Source organism: Enhydra lutris, unplaced genomic scaffold (genome assembly GCF_002288905.1).
Source record: "Enhydra lutris kenyoni isolate GAN:26980312 unplaced genomic scaffold, ASM228890v2 scaffoldscaffold1, whole genome shotgun sequence".
NCBI classification, from domain to species: Eukaryota; Metazoa; Chordata; class Mammalia; order Carnivora; family Mustelidae; genus Enhydra; species Enhydra lutris.
This window is the reverse complement of record NW_019154085.1, coordinates 104,026,305-104,049,564: the sequence shown is the minus strand read 5'-3', so window position 1 is coordinate 104,049,564 and position 23,260 is coordinate 104,026,305. Positions and strand designations below refer to the sequence as shown.

Below are 23,260 nucleotides of genomic sequence, written 5' to 3'. Positions count from 1 at the left end.
CTTTTAAAAGTAACTTTCTAATTTTAAAAAAAGGGGAAAAAAATGGAGGAAGCACATCCAGAATGGCAGAGTAAAGACCTCTGAAAATCCACTCCTTCATAAAAGCAGAAAGAATACTGGTAAACTCTTGATTTTGGCTAAGGTCGTGAGATGGAGCCCCATGTGGGGCCTGCTCCTCACTCAGCAAGGAGTCGACTTAAGACTCTCTCTCCCGCTGTCCCTCCCCACTCTCACACTCTTTCTCTCAAACAAATAAATAAAAGAATAAATCTTTTGAAAAAAAGAATTCTGTAGCTGAAGGTAAAATAATTGAAATAAAAAATTCAATAAAAGAGCTCAACAGAAAGTTGAGCTAATACAAAAAAGAATTAGTGAACTCGAAAGTCAGTCAGTTGAGAATATCCAATTTGAGGAATAGAAGGAATAAAGAATGAAGAAAAATAAAGAGTCTGAGACCTGAGAGACACCATCAAGTATACCAACATATTCATAATGGAAGTTTCAGAAACAGTCAACTAGAAAAGGGGCAGAGAAAATATTTTAAGAAATAATGGCAGATAAATCCCCAAATTTCATGTTTAAAATTTAATCTACACATAAAAAAAAAAAAAACTAAATAACTTCCAAAAAAGATAAATTCAACCAGATCCTAGACACTTCACAGTCGAACTATTACAGCACAAAGAAAAAGAAAATCTTGAAAGTAGAAGGAGAAAAGTGATTCATCACCTACAAGTGATCTTCGGTAACTTTAAGAGACAATATCTAATCAGGGAACAGGCAGGTCAGAGGGCAGTAAATGACACATTCAAAGTACTAAAAGAAAGACTATCAACAAGATTTCACTATGTAGCAAAACAAAACTTCAAAAATAAATAATTAATGATCATTCCAAAGAAACAGAAACTAAAAGAATTTGTAACTAGCACATCTGTCCTAGACAAAAAAACTAAAAGATGAAATGAAAGAACATTTAGAGAGTAACTAAAATCCACAGGAAGAAATGAAAACCAGCAATAAGGGTAACTACATGGCTAAACATAAACAACACAATAAATGTATTTTGTATTTGTAAACTTTTTCTCCTGATTTAAAAAACAATTGCATAAGGCAATACTTAAAATGTGTTGACAGGATTATACCCTAAAGATGTCATCTAAGTGTCAATACTACAAAAAGAGAAGGAAAGGTGAGCTATATAGGAGCAAAATTCCTATATGCTATTTAAATTAAGCACTATTATCCCCAACTAAACCGTTATAAGTAAATCCCCAGGGAAACCACTAAGAAAGAAACTCAAAATATTATAGTAAAACAAAAAACAAAATTAAAATGACAGCTTAGAAAATACCTATTGGAAAGAAGGCTATTAATAAAGAATAGAGGAAGAAAGGGACAAAAGATTAAGAAAACTAGTAAAACAGCACTACTTTATCAATAACAGCATTAAATGTAAATAAAATAAATACTCAAATCAAAAGGCAAAGATTCACACAACAGCTATTTTGTTAAGCCCTGCTCCAATTATATGCTCTCTACAAAGGACACAGCTCAGATTGAAAGACCAAACTAAATGTAAAAGCATGTAAAACAAGATATGCCAAAAAACAGTAAACACAACAGAGCTCATGTAACTGTACTAATATAAGACTGGTTGAAACTAAAAAACAATTTAACAAAGTTGCAGGATACGAACTCTACCTGCAAAAATCAATGGGGTTTCTATACCTTGACAATAAATGATCCAAAAAGGAAGAAAACAAATCTTAGTACAGTAACATCAAAATTAATTAAAATACTTAAAAATAAATTAGATTAAGGAGGCAAAAGACTTATATACTGAAAATGACAAAACACTAACGCAAAGAAATTAAAGGTGATACAGATGGAAATCCTCTGTTCATAGACTGGAAGACAATATTACTAAGATGTCGAACCTACCCAAAGCAATCTAGAGATTTAATGTAAAATTATCAAGACGCCATTGGCATTTTTTACAGGAACAGAAAAATTCATCCTAAAACTCATATGGAATCTCAAAGGATTCTGAATAGCCAAAACAAATCTTGGAAAGAAGAACAAAGTTAGAGATGTCATTTCCTCAATTCAAAACTTACAAAGCTATAGTAACCAAACAATGTAGAACTACTGGTGTAAAGACCAAGGGAATAGAATGGAGCCCAAAAATAAACGCTTGCATATATGCTCATGATTTTATACAAGGGTGTCAAGACCTTCAATGTGGAAAGGACAGTCTTTTCCCAAACAGTGGTGGGGAAAAATGGATATCCACAAGAAACTGGGCCAATCAGCACAGGAAAAGTTGCTCAATATCAATGTTTAGGTAATTGCATATTAAATTCACAGTGAGATACCACATCACATCCAATAGGATGGCTACTGTCAAAAACAAAAACAAAAACAAAAACAGAAAATAACAAGGATGGGGAGATCCTGGAAGCCTTGAAAAGAAAACAAACTTAGAGGGGTCACACTTCCTCAATTCAAAACTTACTAAAAAGCTACAGTAATCAAAACAATGTACTGTTGGTGGAGAGTAAAATGGTGTGTTGCTATGAAAAACAGTATGTGGTTCCTCAAAAAACTAAAAACAGAATGATCACATGATCTGATAATTCCACTTCTGAGTATATAACCAAAAGAACCGAAAACCAGGTCTTGAGATATTTATACCCCCAAGTTCATAGCAGCTTTATTCACAATAGCTAAAAGGTGAAAGGAAGCAAGACTAGTGTCCATCGGTGGATAAATGGGTAAACAAATATGATATATCCATATAACAGAATATTATTTAGCCTTAAAAAGGAAATTCTGACACATGTTACCTTGGGGATGAACCCTGAAGACTTCATGCAAAGTGAAATAAGCCAGTCACAAAATAGCAAATACTGGTTGAGTCCACTTAATAAGGTACCTACAATAGTCAAATTCATAGACAGAAAGTAGAACGGTGGTTTCCAAGGAATAGTAGGAGGGAATGAGGAGTTGTTTAATGTGTACAGCCTTTCAGTTTTGAAAGCTGAAAAGCATTTTTGGGATGGATGATAATGATGGTTCCACAACAATATGAATATACTTACCACCACTGGACTATATACTTAAAGAATCTTTAAGATGGTAAATTTTGTGATGCATATTTTACACAATTAAAAATAATGTTTTATGAACTTACATTTATATGAAGAGATCTGATCTGTTTCTGTAGTCAACAAATGTTATTTTAGAGGTGTGATAGGCCATTAATTAGTGAAAATACTCATATTTTTTTAATTTCATGAAACTTATGTCAGCTTTCATCATCTATGATCTCTTCTTATTCTAATCCTTTTTTTTTTTTTTTAAGATTTTATTCATTCGTTTGACGAGAGAGCACGAGACCACAAGCAGAGGGAACGGCAGAAGGAGAGGGAGAAGGAGAGGTTCTCTTCTCCTCTGCAAACCAGAGGAGAAGACGTGAGGCTCTGTGAAGCTCAATGCAGGGCTCCGTGTAAGGCTTGATCCCAGGACCCTGGAATCATGACCCCAGCTGAAGGCAGTTGCTTAACCAACTGAGCCACCCAGGTGCCCCTCTTTTCTTATTCTAAATAAATACACTCAATTAGCATTCTTACTCCACCATTAAAAAAAAAAAAAAAAAAAAGACTATGCTTATATTTTTAAGAGCCCTGACAAACTCTGAAAAGGAAAGTGAAGAATAATGTAAGGCCCAACGAGTTAATTTGGAGGAAAAAAGGAGATCCTAAATTTTCTCATGAGTTCATGTAAATAAAAGTACAATAACAAAAGAGTGAAAATTAAAACAACCTGAACTAAACCCATATTATGCTTACTATAGCAGATTCATTCCAAATATAAATTTATGTTGCATGAAGAAATATTGAAAAAATTCAATAGTTAATCCAATATTGTACTGCCTCTAGGGATATGCTTTTTTTTTTTTAATTTTAGTATCTAAAATTTCTTCTAATAGTTTGCAGCACCAGTAATTTTTTCTACTTATCATCACATACACTGGACTTTAAAACGACATGTAGAAAACAGACACTATCCTAGGAGCTCATACCCAATGCTCTCAACCTATTTTTATAGGGTACAAAAAGAGATATTAACACTGCTTCCACAGATGAAGAAACAAACTTATCAAGATTATATAATCTCAGTGTTACACTGCAAGAAAATACAAGACCTACTGTGCCAGATGCTAGCGACTACAATCATTCTATTATACCTCAAAAATATATTTGTTTACTTAATCAAATATTAAGCATCCACTATGTTCCAGGCACCATGCTAAGAACTGAGGATTAGAGCTCAAATATTAGCTAAGAAAGTAGAAATTACTTGAAAAATAATTTGTAATTTTTAAAGTGCTATATAAATGTCAGATGATACTACTTCTAGTAGTAGTATTACTATTAGTAGTAATAAAAAGATCTTGAATATTAACAATACTACTACTTAAGCATTCAAGTCTACCAAATGTATATTTTCCTTTATAATACTGCAGGTTCCTAAAGGCAGAAGTCCTGTTTACTTTGTATTTCTCTTAGCACCTAGGACTTAACTTTGTACTCTGTAGTATTCAAAAAGTATGTGTTAATTATACAGAAGCACCAATGTCACTTGGGCTTCTTTCCCTTGCTCTGTTTTCACACTAGATTCTAGAACACTAGACGCCAGATTTTTTGCCCAGGCATGACACTGGAATACCTTTCAGAAAACCATCCACCAGGTCAGGAAAAAGACATAAATCCTAGGCCAACAAAACCACCAAATACTCACAAACTCATGCACTAAGAGTTTCCTACCAGGCTTTTTTTCTCTTAAACATAAAAAGGGTGATTTAAACATATTTAAAGACATATTTTAATGACCATCAACACCTAGCTGGGGTCATTATGGAGGATAAGGTCAAACTAACCCACCAATGTACCATACTAAGTCGATCACATTAAGTTATAATATGTTCACATTAAACTAGTATACTGATAAAAGTGCCAAAAAAAAATTATCATCTAGGACTAGGTCAATGAGGCTTCTCAATCAAAGCTGTCTTTTAGACAGCTTGGTGAAGAGCCAGTTTTTTTCAATTTCCAATCCATCATGGATTGCGGCAGATTGTATTTTCCAAAAACGGTAGCAACAACACTTCTAGAATTTTACCACTCCATCAAGAGGTGGAGTCTATGCCCCCTACCCCACAAGTCTGGAAACACCTCTGTGGCTGCCTTAATGAATAACAGTACAGCTGAAAAGACATACTGACTACTGAGCCCAGGTCATAAGAAGAGACAGAGCTTTTACCTGACTTTGTCTAAGGACATGTACACTGTAAACCTAGCCACCAATATCTGAGGAAGCCCAGGCTACATATGGAAAGGGGACTCAGGCCCCCAACCTCAGCCCTGGTGCAGGTCCCAACTGATAGCCCCAACTCGCCAGGTAAGCAAGTGAACCAACCTCAGTCAAGCCACCGCAGCTGCCTCTGCATAGAGCAGACAAGTCTTCCCTGCCAAGACCTGACCAAATTAGATTTGTGAACAAAATAAATGACTACTGTTTCAAAATACAAAGTTTTGAGGGGCAGCTGGGTGGCTCAGTGGGTTAAAGCCTCTGCCTTCGGCTCAGGTCATGATCTCAGGGTCCTGGGATCCCTCATCATCGGGCTCTCTGCTCAGCAGGGAGCCTGCTTCACCCTCTCTCTTTGCCTGCCTCTCTGCCTATCAAATAAATAAATAGAATATTTTAAAAAGAATACTAAGTTTTGAGATGGCATGTTTCTCAGCAGTAGGTACCACTAGAACATAGACCAACATAGTCCTTTTGCACCACTCCAAATTATGTTAAGAGAAAAGAAGCATAATTTAACTAGAGTGATGGTAAAATAGGTAATACGGCAAGGAAAGAAAGTGCTCAATTAATTGTTTCAAAGCTTTGCAATCCATTATACTACATTAATCTCCCTAAGAGTAAAAGTGTCCTGATTAAATACCATGGGAGGTAGATGGATCACTATCAAAATGGGAATCATTATACTTCAGAATACTACATCTAGCCCTCCCTTACTTTGATATCATACTCACATGAAAGCTTCTGATCTCTCATTTTCTCTCTCCTCCCCCACCCCCCATCTTCTTATACATGTGCACACTAAACAAATATGACAAAACTGTAACAACTTTGTCCCCAGCTTTATTGAAATATAATTAACATAGAAGACTGTAATTTTAAGGCTTTATACATGTATATTTTGTGAAATGATTACCATGATAAGGTTAGTTTAGTTAATATATGCATTACTTTACATAATTTTTTGTATGTGATATGAAGATTTAAGATCTACTGTCTTAGCAACTTTCAAGTATATAATACTGTACTATTAACTATACTCATCATATTGAGTATTAGAACACCCAAACTTGGGGCACCTGGGTGGCTTAGTGGGTTAAGCATCTGCCTTCGGCTCAGGTCATGATCCCAGGGTCCTGGGATCGAACCCCGAATCAGGCTCTCTGCTCGGCGGGGAGCCTGCTTACCCCTCTCTCTCTCTGCCTGCTGCTCCACCTACTTGTGATTTCTCTGTCAAATAAATAAATAAAATCTTTAAAAAAAAAAAGAGAGAGAGAGGATTCCGCAAAGGTGCCAATACTATAATAATACGAGCTATTAGCATACATGGAAATAATACTTCTAATAGAAGAATATGGCTCAGTAATCAGACTGTTTCAAGGTTCAAATCCTCATTACCTTTATGACCCTGGATAGTTATTAAACGACTCTGTGCCTCAGTTTCCTCATATGAGTTGCTAAGAACATTAAATGAGATAATACATAAGAAGTCCTTAGCACAGTGCCTGACACTTAAAAGCACCTTATAATGTTGGCCATTATGATCATCATCACTGGGTCCTACCTCTCTAAATATTCAAAACTGACTTTAGGAAAATCTGGAAATACTTTTATGCTTTTATCAAAATATTCTAGTTACTCCAGAATTAAAACAGAGTACTGATTATTAAAAGCCTCGGAAACCAGAAAATGTCCAAGGAACACCAGTAATGCGGCTGGATGGAAGACAATTCATCAGGAGGACAACAGCAATTAAACCTGGAAAGATATCTGGGACTGTAACATGGAGGAGTTTACATTAATTTGGGCAATAGTGGCATAGACCAGGGATCAGCAAACTATGGCTCACAGCCAAATCTGTTCACTGTTTGCCTTTGGGCCATGAATAAAGAATGGTTTTTACAGGGGCATCTGGCTGGCTCAGTCAGTAGAGAATGTGACTCTTGATCTCAGGGTCATGAACTCGAGCCCCATGTTGAGTGTAGAGATTACGCTACTTAAGTGAAATGTTATCCCATAAAAAAGAATTTTACTCTTCTCACTAGTAAACCAATATGACAAAAAAAAAAAAAGTCATTACTGTTATATTTTTATTTCATTACTAAACATCTGTGAAAAACTTTTTTTTTTTCTTTAAAGATTTTATTTATTTATTTGACAGACAGAGATCACAAGTAGGCAGGGAGAGAGGAGGAAGGAGGCTCCCCGCTGAGCAGAGAGCCCAATGTGGGGCTCGATCCCAGGACCCTGGGATCATGACCTGAGCCGAAAGCAGAGGCTTTAACCCACTGAGCCACCCAGGCGCCCCTGTGAAAAACTTTTTTAAAAGCCTCAATTCTTCTGTCAGACAATTAGATAAATGTTTCTCCTTATATTCCTCTAACCCTCTACTTGTTCAACATTATCTACCAAATGTTTCAAAATGTACCAGATAAGGAGAAGAAACACAAATATATGGGCAATTTAAACAAGACAGAAGCCCCTGTCTTTATGGAGCTTCCATTCTAATAAATAAAGAAAAATATTATATAGCAAGGTGGTAAGCAGGGAATGTGGAAATAGGGATGCGATTTTAAATAGGATATTCAGGAAAAGCATGACTGAGAATTTCATTTTTGGGAAGACTTGAAAGGAAGTAAGAGTGAGCCATGGGGATACTCTGCTTGGAACACTTGGGAGAAAGGTATTCTAGGCAGAGGGAAGAACAAGCAGAAAAGACTGAAGTGTCAGCATACCTGGGGTGTTCCAGGAATACCAAAGAGGTCAGTGCCACCTTGAGAAAAGTGAACAAGAGTGGTCAGAGATGAGGTCATAGACAGCAACACCCACAGATCACGTAGGGCCTTATTAGCCATGGTAAAGACTTCAGCCTTTGAAGTAAAACCAGAAACCATCAACGTACTTTGGGCATAGGAGAATGGTCATCTCCCTTATACTATTAAGAGATGAGTTTTCAACTCACAGCATTTCCTACTGATTATTAGATATAAAAAACTTAGAATATGTCATAAGTGGCTACTGTGCTAAAAGAACCAGTTAGTGTCTATAATACTGTAAACTGGTAAGAAAAAAAATTAAGACCCTACCAGATTAATGAACAAAAAACTTGAAGAATGTATGCAACAAGAAATGAAATTAGTAAATACACATGAAAAAACATTCAACTACATTATCACTAAAAAGAAATTCAAATAAAACAAAGTACCACAGGGTGTCTGGGTGGCTCAGTGGGTTAAAGCCTCTGCCTTCGGCTCAGGTCATGATCCCAGGGTCCTAGGATAGAGCCCCGCATCAAGCTCTCTGCTCAGCAGGGAGCCTGCTTCCCCCTCTCTCTCTGCCTGCCTCTCTGCCTACTTGTGATCTCTGTCAAATAAATAAATAAAATCTTTGCAAAAAAAAGTACCACTTATCACCCATTGCTAAAAAAGGACATTGGTAGTAGTACAAACCGGTTCAGGTCTATAACTCTGTATCTGAAATCACTGGTTTGAAAACAGTTCTTAATTTCAGAATACTTGGATTATAGAGAGGTGGTACTGTATGAACGCCTCGTATTAAGTAAGATTCATGGTTATGTGAATAACACCCCATATTAACCATAACACTATTTAAAATGTCCTTAGAATACCTTAGGAATGTTTGATATAAGTGGAATATAAAGTCTCAGTAGGCTCACACCAGTTTAGGTCAAGTTTGGCTATCAAATTAGTTGCAAAAAGTTTTATTTTTCAGGGCCTTAGGGATCTCAGAATTGCATATAACTGTTGACCTAAATAATTGTTTTGTAAATAATTATGTGAACACAGATAAAAACCCATAAAAATAGTTACATGCAAGGTGGGTTACAGTATCACAATCACCTAAAAACTTTCCCAAATCACAAAACCTTAGAAATAGTTGTTTCTGTAGTAAGCACAGTAACTGATCACAGTATGTATCATGTTGGAAAAGGTAAGTTGGAAATATAAATAAACCAAGTACAGAGATTTTTAAAATTCCAATGTAAATGAAACAATTTGGAAATCCTTGGAGTTTCTAAAAATATTTTACTTCCATGCACTAAAAAATAACTAAAAAAGAAAAAGAACATCAACATTACTTTAAAAATATTTCCTAAATAATTTTCATCTCTTTGGAAAACTCATTCATTCTACTCAAAGAATACTCTGTTTTAAATTAGCACTTATTATATGCAAGGCACTGTGAATACCATGCAGTATGGGAGTGAGGCTTGGAATGGAAGCCAGGGGCTGACCATGCGTTTAGATTTTATCTTAGAGGCAGATGGAGAGGCAATAAAAAATTCTGAGCAGGGTGAATGTAATGTGATTGGATGTGAATGTCAGATCACTCTGGCTACAGTTCAGAGGAGGATTAAAAAGGGCAAAACCAATGGTAGAATGCACTTCAAGGAGACTTATTTTAAAAGTTCAAACAGACACGATGAGCTGTTTAAAAAATCATCCCCCAAAATTTCAGGAGTTTTGCCCAAGCTTCTTATTGCCAAACTGAAGCTCAAGTGGTAACAGGGATACAGCAAGAAAAATTAGAGAAAGGGAAACTCAGCAATAACAAAAGGCAATCTACACAGCTAAAAACTAGTATCCACAGCTATAGTAGCAAGCAATAGGCAGCGATCTGGGCAAGCAGGGCCTGTGTGGTAGAGGTCTGATAAGGAGGTGCTATCCCAGCAATCAGGAAAAACATAATAGGGCAACATGCCAAATTTCAAGGTTCTTGATGAAAGGCACAAAGCAGATAGCAAAGAGCTCCAGCTCTAAGACTAGAATTCAAGAATTCAAAAATAGGAGACAGAAAATAGGACAGCAGCAGAAAAGATAGAGATTCTGGACTCAAATTAACCTACTTTCAAAACCTAAATTTGCCATTTTCTAGCTGTGAAAGTCTAAACAACTCAGCTTTTTGAGCCTCAACTTCATCTATAGATGGGGATAGCACTACCTATTTAGAGGGTTGGTGAGGGAATTAAATGAGGTATTATATTTTAAAACACCCAGTAGAGTTCAACAAATACTAGTTTCATCCTTTTTATTCCCCTTCCATCCAAGCTACTACAATAAGGAAGTCTTCTGCTTGGCCACAAAGTCTGAAAGGCTTCTCTGACTAGGCATTAGAGGACTTTAGGTACAGAAAATAACATCACTAAAGCAAGATGTCTCATGGGAGCACTAATTCATATAGAAAAGGTAAAAGAAAATGAGTTGCACAAGTAAAAGGGCCTAAAAAACTGAAGTAGAGTAAAAGTTTAAATAATCAGAATCAGGGATGCCCTGTGGCTCAATTGGTTAAGTGTCTGTCTTTGGCTCGGGTTGTGATCCGGGGTCCTTGGATGAAGTTCCATATCAGGCTCCATGCTTAGTGGGGAGCCTGCTTTTCCCTCTGCTTGCCATTCCCCCTGCTTGTGCTCTCTGACAAATAAATAAATAAATCTTAAAAAAAAAAAAGGTAAATAATTAGAATCAGTTAGCCTAATAGCATATCCACACAAGAGAATACATCATTATATAAAAGAAGAAAAAAGGGGAGAACTCCCTGTATTTTGAAGTCAAAGGACCGCCAACATACAGTTTAAATGAAAAGGCTATAATATAAAACATTAATATGCTGCCTTCTACATAAAAACTAGGGGAAATAGTTTCTATATATTTTGTTTCTATTTGCAAAAATACTGGTAAAATACACAAATAATAAAAATGGTTACGTATAGAGAGCAGAGAAGGCCGGGATAGAATAGTAATAAGACTCTCAATACAGACATTGGGGAAGGTATGTGCTATGGTGAGTGCTGTGAAGTTTGCAAACCTGGTGATTCACAGACCTGTACCCCGGGGATAATAATACATTATATGTTAATTTTTTAAAAATGGAAAAAAAAAAAAAGACTCTCAATACATACCTTTTTATATTATTTTGAAATTTGAACCAAAAAACTGTATTACCCATTAAAAGTTTTTTAAACAAATTTTTAAATACTTGAGAAGCCTGGGTTTTGTAATATATTCTGCTACACTTATTAATTAGAACTTATCTGTACATATTTTACTATGTACTGCGATAGTTAATGATGACTTACCTATATACATTCCTAGCAGTATAGCAGATTTTAAATTCCCCAGAAGAAAGAAGAAGTATAATCTCCTTGAAGATAAAGATCATGTCTTATTCATTCTATAACCTCACTGCCAAGCACAGTGCCTGATGCACAGTAGTTCAAATAACCATTATACAGTCTCTTTCTCTTAATCCCCCAAATGTTAAGGTGGATGTGAACCTTTAAAAAAAGGGGGGGGGATATTTTTCTTGATTCTGTCCCCTATTCCACCATGACCCAAGAGATATTCTTTCTTCCCTTTATGACCAAATTTCTAGGAGTTGTCTAGTCTACACTCATTCTATGTCTAACTCCCTCAATTTAGTTTTTCACTAACTCCTCTATTAGAACTCTTGCTAAGACAATGAATCTCAAACTTTAGTATATCTCAGAATAATCAGAGCAGGATTTAAGCGATTTCCTATGCAGCCACTTTCCCATTCCTCACTTGGCTTTTTTTTTTTTTTTTAAGATTTTATTTATTTATTTGACAGACAGAGATCACAAGTAGGCAGAGAGGCAGGCAGAGAGAGAGAGAGGAGGAAGCAGGCTCCCCGCGGAGCAGAGAGCCCGATGCGGGGCTCGATCCCAGTACCCCAGGATCATGACCTGAGCTGAAGGCAGAGGCTTTAACCCACTGAGCCACCCAGGCGCCCCCTCACTTGGCCTTTTAATAATCTATAAGGTCGAGGGGTAACTGGGTGGCTCAGTCAGTTAAGTGTCTGCTTTCGGCTCAGGTCATGATCCTGGGTCCTGAGATCCAGCCCCACATCGGGCTCCCTCTCCTTCTGCTGCTCCCCTCAAATAAAATCTTAAAAAAGAAAAAACAAAAAAACCATAACAATCTATAAGGTCTGAAAAGAAACATGGGGAATTGATTTTTTTTTTTAAAGATTTATGTATTTATGAGAGAGAGTGGGGCGGGGGTGGGGGGTCAGAGGGAGAGAAAGATTCTCAAGCAGAACTCCCCACTGAGCTCAGGGACCAATGCAAGGCTTGATCTCAGGGCTCCAGGATCATGACCTGAGCCAAAATCAAGAGTCAGATGCTCAACTGACTGAGTCACCCAGGTGCCCCAGAAATGGTATTTTAAATCAGTATCTCATTTAATTCTGATATAGGTAGCCTGCCTAAACATCTCTGAAAACCAATCGGCTAAGGTCATCAATAACTTTCCAACAGCCAAATTCAACTTTTGTTCCTATCTCTCAGCATTTGATACCTGCCTAAAACTCCTTCCTTCATTGCTCTCTACCAAACAAACAGACTCTCCTCTCTCACCACCACTTAAGTTTCTTTACTTCTAAAAGCCCCTAACCCTTAAATGATAATGCTTCAGGGCTCTGTCAGTGACCCAATTCCTTACTTTTATACACACTTGGTTAAGTAGTAACAGTCATACCCACTTCTTCAACTACCACTAATACAACCCTAAATCCTGACACTTTAAATTCGAGGCTATAAATGCTTTAGCATCACACAAATCTGAATTCAAAATATTTGCTCTGCTATTTACATGGTAACATGCTTAAAGTCACACACTTTTCTGAACTTCCACTTTGTCCTCCTTTAAACTGAGAACACCTAACAAGTTTTTGTTCAGATTAAAAAAAAAAAAAAAAAAAGATTAAATGAGAGAAGTTCTTTTCCCTTCCTCGCATGCCCAGAAGACCCCATGCCATGGGCCTCAGAGGTGGCAAGCAAGGGACAACTAGCCTAAGGTTGGGAAACTGGCAGATACAAGGTGACTGAGCATATAAGTAAATATACTAAGGATAGGGGCGCCTGGGTGGCTCAGTGGCTTAAGCCTCTGCCTTCGGCCCGGGTCATGATCTCAGGGTCCTGGGATCAAGTCCCGCATCGGGCTCTCTGCTCAGCAGGGAGCCTGCTTCCCCCTCTCTCTCTGCCTGCCTCCCTGCCTACTTGTGATCTCTCTCTCTCTCTCTCAAATAAATAAATTAAAAAATATATATATATACTAAGGATAATGGTAGCCAATTTCTTACTGTGTAAAAGGATTTACAAATACAGAAAGGGGAAGACTAGAAAGAACCCTGGGGTGTTGGACTGGAATTGATATATCAATGTAAAATATAAATACAAATATAAAATGTAAATATATATAATTAAATATAGAAAGAAATTCAGGTGTTTGTGTGTGCATATATTTCCTAGCTGTGTCCACTCTAGAAGTGATTATACTCCAACACATTAATGAGCACATTAAGCATAAAAATCTCAGTTTCCAGATACCATCTCTACTAGAAGAAATCAGAATTTCTTGGGAAGATGCATGATTCCAGAGCTGGAACAGAAAAAGTACAAAATGCGTTTGGAACATCTCATGCCAGAAAGTAAGAAATGATTCAAAGGATGGGGACATATCAAAAAGATTCAGGAGCCCTCCTGAAGGGGGCCCCACTAGCCAAATCTAGGACAATTTAAACATTAAAAAAAAGTCAAAAATAACAATAAAACACACTGAAAAGGAATAGAAATCCATGAGTACATACTGATATAATTAAATGAATGGGTAAATAAATGCATGGGGAAGAAGGAAGACATGTGTTTTCAGTAGAAAATCAACCAGTAAATACAGATGGCAACCTTCATAGTAATGGCTGATTCAGGCAGAAGTCATCATCAGTGGCCCCGAAGACTGGTGAATGGAGGTTTGATGAAGAAAAGCTTTCTTGGAGCATTAGAGCTCTTCCCACAAAAGAATTACTAATTACAAAAGTAAAAAGGATGACTTTACAGTGTAGAAACCTAGTAAAGAGGAACATAACATGTTCAGGGTAAACATCACAGTGATGGGACAATACTGTATGCATCCTAGTGATACACTAAGAACAGCACATCATTTCTTTTTTTTTTAAGATTTTAATTAATTTATTTGACAGAAAGAGATAACAAGTAGGCAGAAAGGCAGGTGGCGGAGGTGGGGGTGGGGAAAAGCAGACTCCCTGCGGAGCAGAGAGCCTGATGCAGGGCTCAATCCCAGGACCCTGAGATCATGACCCGGAGCCAAAGGCAGAGGCTTAACCCACTGAGCCACCCAGGAGCCCCTAGCACATCATTTCTATGGTATACCTGCCAACAACGCAGTTAGTCTGCACACGAGCAAACCACTGGATGAGCCGAAGTCAAGGGATATCTTACAGAATAAAAAAAGTCAAGGTCATAAAAGACAGAAATACTGAGGAACTGTTTCAAACTGAGGAGACTGAAGAGACATTATAATTAAATGTGATGTGTGATCCTGAACTGGATCTTAGACCAAAAAGAAAAGAGAGAAACTGTTGGGATAAAAGGAAAATTTTGAACGGCATCTGGGGATTTGAAGGTAGTGTTGCATCAGTGCTGATTCTCTAATTTGGTGATTATGTAAAAGACCATCCGTGTTTTGGTAAAGACACACTAGATTATTTAGGAGTGAAGGGCATCATGTGTGCTACTTGCTCTCAAATGGTTCACAAACAGCCTAATGAGATAAAAAATGGTACATTTCTCTGAAATGACTGGAAGTAGGGATAAAAATGAGAGACCAGAAATGAGATGACTAGGTAGTTTCACTAAAATTTGAGAATCTAATAAGATACAGAAAGAAAGAAAGGGTCAAAGATGATGTTAAAGTTCTTTCTAAGGCATCTGGACGAAAAGTCCTCACTGAGCCCACTACAGTGAGTCACACACAAGAATGTTGCACACTTATCTTGTGTATACACACAATATATATGCAATATACATATATATTTTAGGAAAAATTATTTAAGGAAAAGATTTTTTTCTAAGATTTTATTTATTTATTTGACAGAGATCAACAAGTAGGGCCCCCCCGCCCCCTGGGGAAGCAGGCTCCCTATTGAGCAGAGAGCCTGATGCAGGGCTCAATCCCAATCATGACCTGAGCTGAAGGCAGAGGCTTTAACCCACAAAGCCACCCAGGAGACCCCAAGGAAAAGATTTTTAACTAAAATAATTCAAGGGAAAAAAATTGGTTGAAGGAAATTCCAGAGCTCTTTGTGCTGGATTTGCAACTTTTCTGTAGGCTTGAAATTATTTCAAAATAAATTAATTTTTAAAAATTCAGTAAGAACTCATGACACCCTTGGTGCCTAGCAAAATACCTGGCTCACTACATGTACTCAATAAAAATTATTTGGCTTTCCCTTTCCAGCTGCCCAAAGAAGAAATCTTTTCCTCTTTTCCTCTTTCTCTTATATCCATTCTAATGAAACTGCCTAATTAGTTTTCACTTCTAGCCCCACATCCTTATTTTCATTTCCCCATTTCCAACCATAATCTCTCACCTGGACCACTGCAAGAGCATCCTAACCGGTCTCACTATGCCATTTCTAACTTCATCTTTGCACGTCCTTATCTCCTTCCAATGAAATCATTATCTAGAAGTTAAGAGTTACCTTTCAAAACTTGTATCTAATCTTATTCCATTATTTAAATACCTACAATTGCTTCCAAATGTAAATTCTGATTTCCCAAGAGACAGACTAAACACTTGTGTAGGGGAAGAGCAATGCAGAAGCACCAAAAATGTATTTCACATATACGCACAAAACAATAAAGTAATTACTGGGAGGAAAGGGAAGAGAAGAAAGGCAGGTTAAAAGAGGGACTTTAATCTGACCTTCTTTGTGTTTATTTTAGGGTCTGGTATTGGTTATATATATATATATTTTTTTATCACACGTGGGAATGCCAAGGCTGAGTGGGTACTATAAACTTTCCAACACTTAGAGCCTGTAAAACAGTGCTTTTCTCATTCCTTTTCTCACCTTGGCACCAAAGAAAATATTTTTTAGCACAGTGGGATAAGCCAAGACTGTTTAATTAAGGTCAAAGGAAACCATCTGGGGGTTCCAATATGCCCAGGTCTAATAGGTTGATGGGTACCTTGCTCTCTGGAGCATAGGTACGGCACTCCTGACACACCAGTTGGTCAGTTCTAAAGTTCTTACTGTAATTCCACACATAGCCCAAACAAGGACCTCAGAAGGTTTCAACTCCTAAGTAATCAACATCCACATGCATGAACACAGACATCAAGACCCATCCCACAGACAGAGCCGACATATACAAGACAACTTGCATTTCTCCAAACACACTAGGCATCCTTTCATACTTCTGACGTTTTGTACATGCTGTTCTCTCTACCCAGATCAATTCCAATCCATCCTCCAAGACACTACTCAAATGCCACTTCTCATTTCCCCCAGATCTTATTACACTTGTCACTCTGAATCGTAATTATTTGTTGACATATGTTACCATCCCAGAATTAGGTTGGTAAATGAGTGTTTACTACATCATTTCCCAATAAACCAAATTTTCCAAAATACATTAATTAAAACCATTTAGGTGAAATTAAATTAAAACCAGGTAAAATTTTATAATCAATTAGCATTTTCCCCCAAAACAAAAATGCTCATTGTTCTTTAAAATTTCTCTTTAAATCTAGGGACACCTGGGTGGCTCTTTTCATTAAGCGGCTGCCTTCGGCTCAGGTCGTGATCCCAGGGGTCCTAGGATCAAGTCCCACATCCAGCTCCTGGCTCAGCAGAGAGCTGGTTTCTCCCTCCCACTCTGCCTGCTGCTCTCCCTACTTGTACACTTTCTCTCTGTCAAATGAATAAATAAAATCTTAAATAAATAAATAAAAGAAAATCTAGCATAGAAATATTCATACCACTGGACCATTATCCAAATAGTTTAGGATTTTAAACTGAGGAAACAAACTTTAAGCACAGAGAGATTCACTGCAGATTTTAAGAATGGAAACTTAAGCAATCACCTGATTGATAAATCATCTGAATTGCTAAGCAGTTGTTTATATTCATCGTGATGGAAATGGAAAAATGAGAAAAATGTCAGCTACCATTTACTGATCATCTCTTCTATTTAAAAAGTACCAGATACTTTTCACATATTATCCTAATACTCATGAAAATTCAAGGTCAAGTATTATTATCCCAATTTCATAGACAAGAAAGGAGGCTTTAAGACTATATAATTTGCCCAAAGTTTTTGAGACCAGATTCCAACCTACATCAACATGACTCCAAAATCTATCATCTTTTTCCAACACTACAATGCTTCTACTATACAATGTCTCCAGTATATTAAACTCAAAAGTATATCTCCACCGTACAACTGTATTTGTAAAAATATGGACAATTGCCTGGAAAGAAACAAAAATATCAGACTGGTGATTAATGGTGAATATTGTAACATTATGATTCCTTTAAATTAGCCACTCTTTAAAGGAGAATTGCTGAGCAATGATCTGAACTCCTGTGACAATAAAAAACAACTCCCATTTTAAATTTTTTAGTATTTTATTAAGGACATAGAATAGGTAACATGTAAAAACTTGAGAAGGATGTACTCAACAAACATGTAAACAATCAGATATTAACACCAGGGTGCTTACTACTGGGATTCAAAACTGATGATTATAAACTGGATTAAGCAGCATTTTCCAGGAAAAAAAGGTGAATTTTGAGGATTTAAGGAGACACATGGATTGAAGACAGGAATGTTTAAACTGAGGAAACAAGGGTGAGGAAAAAACAAGAATATTTTCTTTTTAAGCAAGAATGAGAAACAAGGTTAGTGAGATGAAGTTGGAAAGCCTTCAAGGCCAAGCCGATAAATTTGAAATTAATTTGATAAGTAACAAGGAATTGTAACAGATATATTCTTAAATGGGAAGGCAGCATGCTGAAATATGGTCTTTAAACATTCAAACTTTGTTCCAAGGAAAAGTAGTCTTTCGTTAAACAATGTTTTATAACGGGGGCGGGGGGAATATTCCACCATTCTTTACCTGTGCTTTATACATACTCTTCTACAAAGGAAACTGACTAAACAAACAAAAATGTTTACATAACGGGTGAGTATTTTGGGAAGAGGGGTCCTTTCAGATATATTTAATACTACTGTACATTTTAATAAGAATCCCAGAACTCTAGAGCAAGAAGGGACGGTGGACATAATCTTATAGTGACAACCTCTTCATTTTCACAACGGATTAAATTGAGGCTCAAGAACTAAATAGGGGCGCCTGGGTGGCTCAGTGGGTTAAAGCCTCTGCCTTCAGCTCAGATCATGATCACGAGGTCCTGGGATGGAGCCCCCACATCAGGCTCTCTGCTCAGTGGGGAGCCTGCTTCCCTTCCTCTCTCTGCCTGTCTCTCCGCCTACCTGTGATCTCTGTCAAATAAATAAATAAAATCTTTAAAAAAAAAAAAAGAACTAAATAAGGTGTCTAAATGTCATATACAAACCAGTGGAAGATTCACTACTAAAACTCAGATTTTCTAGGCAGCAAGATCTAAAGCTGTGCTAACCAATATTAATAGCTTCTAGCAACATCTGGTTATTTAAATTTAAACTGGTTAAAATTAAATACAATTTACAGTTCCTCAGGCATGATAGTCACATTCAAGTGATCTGTGCCACACATGATTAATGGCTACCATACCTGACAGTGCAGAAAGAGTATTTCCATCACTGTAGAAAGTTTAATTGGATAGTATAATCTACAAAATAAGCTTGAGTCAGACAGACCTCATTTTAATCTACTTATTAGTAGTGTGATCCTAGACTAGTTATTTAATTTCCCTTTGACCCCATTGGGGTGGGGGGAGGAAGCAAGGGATTAATACTTCTCTCACAAAGTGTACTTGATGATTATGTGTGATAACATGAAAAGCCCCTTTACTCTGTCAGGCACGAAACAGACAATTAACACTTCCCCTTTGGATACTTTTTTCTTTCTAATCCCCAAATAACATCTTTATTAAAAGATACAAACACAAGAACACCCCAATTAATATCTCCCCTTCAAGATAATTCACAGCATCTGATTTTCAATCTGTTCCTAAATTTTTTCAAATACTTGGCACGTTCCTTCCAGGGTTGCTACTCAGGAATAATGAAATGAAGAACAAAAGTAAAGGGAAATGCCTTGAATGAAGTAGAAGAGAATGTAATAAATTTCTTGCTTATTTCCCATCCTATTTTAAATATGACTATACTGACTGATCATGCAAAGGAAAAGAAAGAAATTATACTGTCCCTACATACTGCACTTCCACACCAGTAAAGAAGATTCTACAGTACTTCTACATTACATTCCTTCTCACCACCTGTACTACTAATTGAATATTAGATGAAGAAATAACACTTTCCTCTTACAATACTTTCCCAGTAAACAGTAATAAAAAAAGATTTCCAGAATGTTAAACCAACCTTCCAGGTTTCACAGCTTAATCTAGTAAATGGACAAGTTTAACAAATCTAGACTACAGCACATAAAAAACTTCACACTATGCATGCTATTACACAGAAAAACAACAAAATTCAACTCAGTTTGTAGCCAGTGATTTTCTGCCAACACTAAATTTTATGTAGCAGCAACAAGCTAAACAATCATATTTAGCCACATCAAGTTAGAGACTTGCCATTTCTCATGAGATCACCAATTTTACACACCTAAAACTAATAAAGAATTAAAGAACTTTTAAAGGTTCATGTTTAGACATCCACCAAACAAGATTTCTACATATTTAAAGCTTTCTTGTTGCTTAAAACTGACCATATTAACTCCCAAAGGGCAGGGGAGGAGGACCCCTCAATGTCTCCTTGAAATTTGTCTGGCATTCTCTTACCTTGGTCCTTAAAGATAATTCACTCAAAACATGACCAACAATCCCCCTTAAAGAGTTCAGAACAACTCACATAAATGCTAAAGAGAAACGCTGCATATTATACTGTTACTTTACAACTCTAATTTTATTAGATAAAACTAAAATATTCTGAATATACCAATCAGAGAGTAACAATATTCTACGGAGTGGGTCACATAATTTTTTTTTTAAATGAAAAAAGTTAAAAAAACAAAAGTCTTCATCACTATCCTACATAAAGTACTTTATACATTAAAAAAAGTCAGGCTTCTATGCTTGAACTGATGAAATCTAATTTGTGAGAGTCTATTATTTTTTAAAGTCCTTCAGTAATAATGAAGTGTACATTGGTTGCATTAGAATAGGTCAAATGAATTTTCCTGAGGCTGCACTCTAAGTACATCTGACCCAGAAAGTATTTTTAGCAAGTGTCTTCAATCAATGCTGGTTTTATGCCTAGCCTAAATTAGAAATTGGGTGTCACAAATTTAAAGTAACCAAGTTAGTAGGGACATTTTAAAAACATATTTTATGTTTAAAAACCTAAAAGATACTCAGAACGTAAGAAAAAAACACGAGTTTGAAACAATTCGAAACCCACAGCCCCAAAGCTAAGCAGAATAGGAAACAGGCAATAAGAAAGTCATATCCTCTTCATTACTACTTTTCAGTTAACATGTGATTTTCTAGCTTAATAAACTTTAACCTACTATTAATAAAAAAAAAAAACACTACAAAATAGTGATGGCTTTTTTTTAATCTCTTGCCAAATATTTAAAACAGATTAGCTAAATCATAAATATTCCATGGCCTGAAAGACCATGCTTTTTTTATTAAACCAAACCACTCAGGAACACAATATTGGACCATGCGCATGTTTTAGTGAAAAACAGTTAACAAAGATATGTGTGTCATTAAAGTAAAACAAAACAAAAAAACAGAAAGAGACATAAAAATAAATTCCGTGGTAACTGGAGCATAAACTTATTCTGACAAAAAATGGTGGGGTCCACAAAAGATTGCACTCTTACTGTGAGTCAGTAAAGTTCTATACAAACTTAGGCTTATGAAAAATCTCTTTCGAAAAAATTTGCTGAATTTATATTCATCAAATTCAAGATCTAATTGATATATCTAGCTCTATTTCAATAAGCACACTCTGGACTCTGAACAATCATTTATTTAAGGTCAGTTCCTACTCCCCTAAAAAAACGAAAAATCGTTCTCTCTGGCAAGTTAAAGTTCCAAAATCAGGATAAAAAAATGTCCGGGCTTTTACTGTTCCATAGTCTTTTTACTCAAATCATCTTTTACAAGTCGGATATATTGGCTTTTGGGTGGCTTTTTTCTCCCCCTCCATAAACATGTGTTAAGCTGTAGTTTTCAACCAGACCCAAGATTTGGTAACATAAACCTAATATTACTCCAACTCTGATTTAAAAGCAGTTGGAATATTGAAGATATACAGGTTCCCCTGGAACAAGCGCTTGAAAAATCCTACAAAATCGTTCTTGTCCATAGTGGTGTCACTATAGGAGGCAACCCTAGACATAAAAGCCTCCCCTTCCAAATTTCGCAGACACACCAATACATGTATCTGTGCAACTGTAAACTGTTCCATTTTAAGGAAACCCTGGGAAATGCATCGATACATCTACTTAGCTACATCTCAACTTTTTTTGGCCCAACTACAGATTCCTAAATACAAGTATATACTGGTAGAATCACAAGAGCCTTAAAACTTCAATAGTACGGACAATCTGCCCAGGCAGCATATGTAAGAAGCACTCATACAACCCAATTAAAAAAAAAAAAAAAAAAAAAGGAATCCTACCAACAATGGAAAACTCAGAAGATTCTAAAATCGTACCTAGACTTTAAGTCCAGTGGCACATTCCATCTCCGCACCGATTCCATCCCCTCTCCCTTCGCTCACCCATATTCCAAGTATAACCCCCAGGTGCTGCGAGAGCTGAGGTCCCGGAAAGAAAGGGGGGCGGGGGGAACAAGCATCATTTTTCTCCTTCTCTTAAATCAACCTTGTTGCCTCCGGCTAGCCCTACCTGGCTCGCCTCCCACACCCAGGTAACAGCTCCGCGGACCGCGCAGGGCCGAGAGGCCGGCCGGAACCCCGGAGCCTCTTACCTTCGTAGCACAGCCGCGTCCGCTCGGCTGGAGAAGAAAAGCCTCGAAGCCCGTGCGCGCCGGAGGGAAGCGCGTCCGCCGCGCCGCGCCGCTCCCGGGGGCTCCCTCAGCGCCCCCCTAGCAGCCGCCGCCGCAGCGGCCGCGCCACGGCCCCGAGCGGCCAGCACCACCTCATACTGCGGGGCTGCCGCGGGCCGGCGCCGCCGGGGAGGCGGGCGGGAGGCGGGCGGCCGGGGCGCTCTCCCACCTCCCTGCGGGGATGAGATAATACACACCCCCCAAAGTGCCGTGGGGGAGGGGAGCCCCGGGGCGCCGGGCGGGGGACTGGCCCCAAACCTTCGACCCTCTGGCCAAAGCCAAGTCTCTCCTATCCCCGGCCCAGGCCCCGAATTCAGCCCCTGGGGACCCAGGAGTCCTGAGAGAACAAAGTGGGGGGGCCACGAGGAGCGGAAAAGCGCGCAGCGCGGCGTGAGCAGACGGGTAATCCTGGGCAGCGTTTGTGTGTGAGAGTGCAAGAGGAGCTCAGTCTATCCACTCCTTGTCCTCCTCCTCTTCCTCCTCCTCCTCCGTCTCCTCCTCCTCCCTCAAGCACACCCCGTCTCCCAGGCCACAGCATAGCAACCGAACATGGCGGCTGCGCAGACGCCGCCACTCAGCGGCCGGGAGCCGCGGCGGCCGCAACTGGAGGCGATCTCGCGAGAGGCGAGGCCGAAATCCTCCCAGCTAGCGCCGGCAGAAGAGGTTGCACCAGAGCGGGCGCGGGGGGACACGCAGGTGCGATGGAGGCCGGACCTGGGTAGGTTGGGAAGGAAGGGCTGGAGAAGGGGCGGTGCGCTGTGGCCCCGCCCCATGGCCCAGCAGCGATTGGTTACTTGAACTGCGACCCCTGCTGGACCTACTGACCTAAGGGACTCGACGGAGG

At 38.1% G+C, this 23,260-nt stretch overlaps 1 protein-coding gene across 1 annotated transcript in view; it reads right to left on the bottom strand.

The window, feature by feature from the left end:
- Positions 1-22,371, bottom strand: part of LOC111159262 (protein tyrosine phosphatase, non-receptor type 4) — a 214,884-nt gene extending 192,513 nt beyond the window's left edge. Inside the window, exon 1 of the mRNA XM_022521712.1 lies at positions 22,339-22,371. The gene's annotated coding sequence lies outside the window, so the exon portion shown is untranslated. The remainder of the gene's footprint in view (positions 1-22,338) is intronic.
- Positions 22,372-23,260: the final 889 nt, after the last annotated feature.